The sequence below is a fragment of the Microtus ochrogaster genome, chromosome 18 (genome assembly GCF_000317375.1).
Source record: "Microtus ochrogaster isolate Prairie Vole_2 chromosome 18, MicOch1.0, whole genome shotgun sequence".
Taxonomy (NCBI): domain Eukaryota; kingdom Metazoa; phylum Chordata; class Mammalia; order Rodentia; family Cricetidae; genus Microtus; species Microtus ochrogaster.
Window position 1 is genome coordinate 3,884,886 of NC_022020.1, and position 3,236 is coordinate 3,888,121.

The 3,236-nt window shown below is 41.1% G+C and overlaps 1 pseudogene; it reads right to left on the reverse strand.

Annotated features, from left to right (window-relative positions):
* The window catches only part of LOC101991655, a 21,437-nt pseudogene that overhangs the window by 17,383 nt on the left and 818 nt on the right, over positions 1-3,236 (reverse strand).

Sequence of the window (3,236 nt, forward strand, 5' to 3'; positions counted from 1 at the left end):
GCTAGCTCTTACATATTGATCTAACCCATTTCTATTATTCTGTGTAGTCCACAAGCTGGCTTACCAGGAATGATCTTAGCCTGCATCTGCCTGGAGTTGGAGAACCATGGCGACTCACTGACTCAGCTTCTTTCTCCCAGCATCCTGTTCTGTTTTCTCCGCCTACCTAGGGCTGGTCTATGAAATGGGCCTAGGCAGTTTCTTTATTAATAAGAAATCATTCCCACATCATAAAAATTTTAAAACTCAGAAAACATTAGAGGAAGCTGGGTGAAGACTTTATAGTCAGCCTGTGAAATACTTTTGTAATGTAATTCCTGTCTCTGGTGTGAAAGGAGATGACTCTAGGTATTTAGTAATTCCTTTAAAGAGAAAAAAAATGTCTGCACTCTCATACTATGTGGCAAGTTAGGCATTCCTAATCTGAAAATTCAAACTCCAAAGTGCTCCAAATCACTTCTGGAGAGCTGATGTCATGCCGCAGTGGAAATGTCTCACGTGACAGAGTGCTATCAAGATGCAAAAATACTAAAAATACAAATAACCTTCAGGCATATGCAGGTATATAGAAAGCATAAGTGCTTTTTGTGCTTAGACTCGGCTCTCAAGCCCATTAAATTTTATTACTTATATGCAAATATTCCAACAATTAAAAAATAGAAAATCTGAAGCACTTCCAGACCCGGTGTGTCTACAGTCACTTCCCCTCAGAGCTTCGCTGACTGTGAGCATCACTTCCCCAGCACCCATGCACCTTCAGTTCGCGTTGACAAAGGTGGAATCAAGCATCATCCCTGGTACTCTTTGCTGTTTTGTTAAACAGGTCGTCTGGGGCTGTGGAGATGGCTCCGGTGCTAAGCTGCTTGCTTTGTCTCCTCACCAGTGTCCCTTCTGAGCATCCAGTGTCCTCTGCTTCAGCCTCACACAGCCCGTGTTGTCCCAGATCTCACACTAGCCCTTGATATCCAGCTTTGAGTTATGATGCTGTCCTCCTAACACCCTGGTCACCTGTGAGTTTTCCTTTCTAATTTCTAATGTCAAGATGGACCCTTCTCTGAACTCTTGGAAGTTGTATGCCTGCCTTTTTCGTTGTTGCTGTTGCTCTTGGCTGCTTTCTTTGTCTCTTGTTTTATCTTTTGTGCTACATTCGGAGTCTTGAAAGTAAACGAACAGTAGTCAGCTGCATATACTACGGATGAACACTAGAGGTCAGTCGTGTCTTCTAATTAAATAGGTGAACAGCGGTCAGGTACAGACTGGTACTCCAGATGACCAGAGGGCAGCTTTCTTTTAGATGAGCAAATGAACAACTTGTGACTCTGTTATCGCTTGGTGTTTTCTTTGTGCTTTTTTTCTTTGTCTTTGTTTGTTTGTTTGTTTGTTTTGAGACAAGGTCTCACTACGTAACCCAGGCTGTCCTAGAAATTATGTAGACCAGGCTAGACTCAAACTCATAGAAATCACCTGTCATAACTGCTGGAATTTAAGACTTGTGCCACTATGTCCTGCCTTAAACTTAGTTTTTAAAATGTCTCCTTCCCCATCCCCAGCGAAATCTTGGTGATTTTAATTTTTATGTATTTATAAACTAAAGTTTTTATTTTTAAAACATACCAACTTTTAATAGCTAGTCAGGTTCAACAAGGAACAGTTAAACACTCATTGGCAGCCACCTTGCTGTATATTACTGTGCACTACCAGCTAGTGTTTGCTGGCAGCCAAAAACAAGGCATGCATTCTTTTGAAAACAATCATGGAATTTGAGGAAAGGGTTGGGAACTGTCTTTTAAATTTTGCTTCAATTTTCACAACGGATATACTCTAGCCTTACCTATAAGAGCAGTCAACGGTTTACAATCTACCACAATTCACTATTGAATATCAGAGCATTGAGAGAGGCCTGGAAATATGCAAAAGGATCATTTTATACAAAAGACAAACATTTAGGTGTTTGGAAATGTTTTATAACACTTTGATCTTTCTTAAAGTGTTTTTGATATTTCTTTCACCTGTATTATTATTTTATATGCATAGGTGTTTTTCCTGCATGTATATCTATGTGCCATGAACATGTAGTGCTTGCAGAGGTCAGAAGACTTCATTAGCTCCCCTGAGAGTAGAGTTACATAGAGATGGCTGTGAGAAGCCACGTGGGTACTGGGAATTGGACCTGGGTCCTCTGTGTAGTAATGAGGAGTGGGCCTGCTTTTCATCCTGCCTGGCTCCAAGCCACCTGAAATAACAACACACAAATTGTGTTCATTTAAACACTGCCTGGCCCATTAGTTCTAACCTCTTATTGATTAACTTTTACATATTTGCTTAACCCATTTCTATTAATGTGTATTGCCACTCAACTGTGGCTTATCGGCATGTGTCTAACCAGCATCTGTCTCGGAGAGGAGAGCCATGGTGTCTACCACACTGCCTTCTTCCTCCCAGAATTCTGTTCTATCTTCCCTGCCTACCTGAGTTCGCTCTATCAACTAAGCCAAGGCAGTCTCTTTATTTAACCAATGAAAGTAACACCTAGACAGAAGATCCCTCCTACACCACTCTGAAAGGGCAGCCAGTCAGTGCTTGCTCACTCTATCTATCTATCTATCTATCTATCTATCTATCTATCTATCTACCTACCTATCTACCATCTATCTATCTATCAATCAATCTACCTACCTACCTATCTACCATCTATCTATCTATCTATCTATCTATCTATCTATCTATCTATCTATCATCTACCATTTACATATCTATCTATCATCTATCTACATATCTAGATATCTATCTACTTTTATGTGCACTGGTGCTTTGCCTGTGTGTATGCCTATGTAAGGGTGTCTGGTCTCCTGAACCTGTAGTTACAGACATTTGTGAGCCACCACAAGGTTGCTGGGAATTGAACCTGGGCCCTCTGGAAGAGCAACCAGTGCTCTTCGCAACCACTGAGCCATCTCTCAAAATCCCCACTGGGTTTTGTTTTGTTTTGCTTTGTTTTTTTAAGTGACCGATTTATTTTTATGTGGTCTTTTGCCTTTGTGAGAGTGCCAGATCCCTTGGAATCAGAGACAGTTGTACGCTGCCATGTGGGTGCTGGGAATTGAACCTGGGTCTTCTGGAAGAGCAGCCGATGCTTTTAACCATGGAACCATCTCTCCAGCCTGCCAGTCAGTGCTTTAACTGCTGAGCCATCATCCCTCCAGCACTTATAGTTCTTTTTTTTTTTTTTTTTTTTT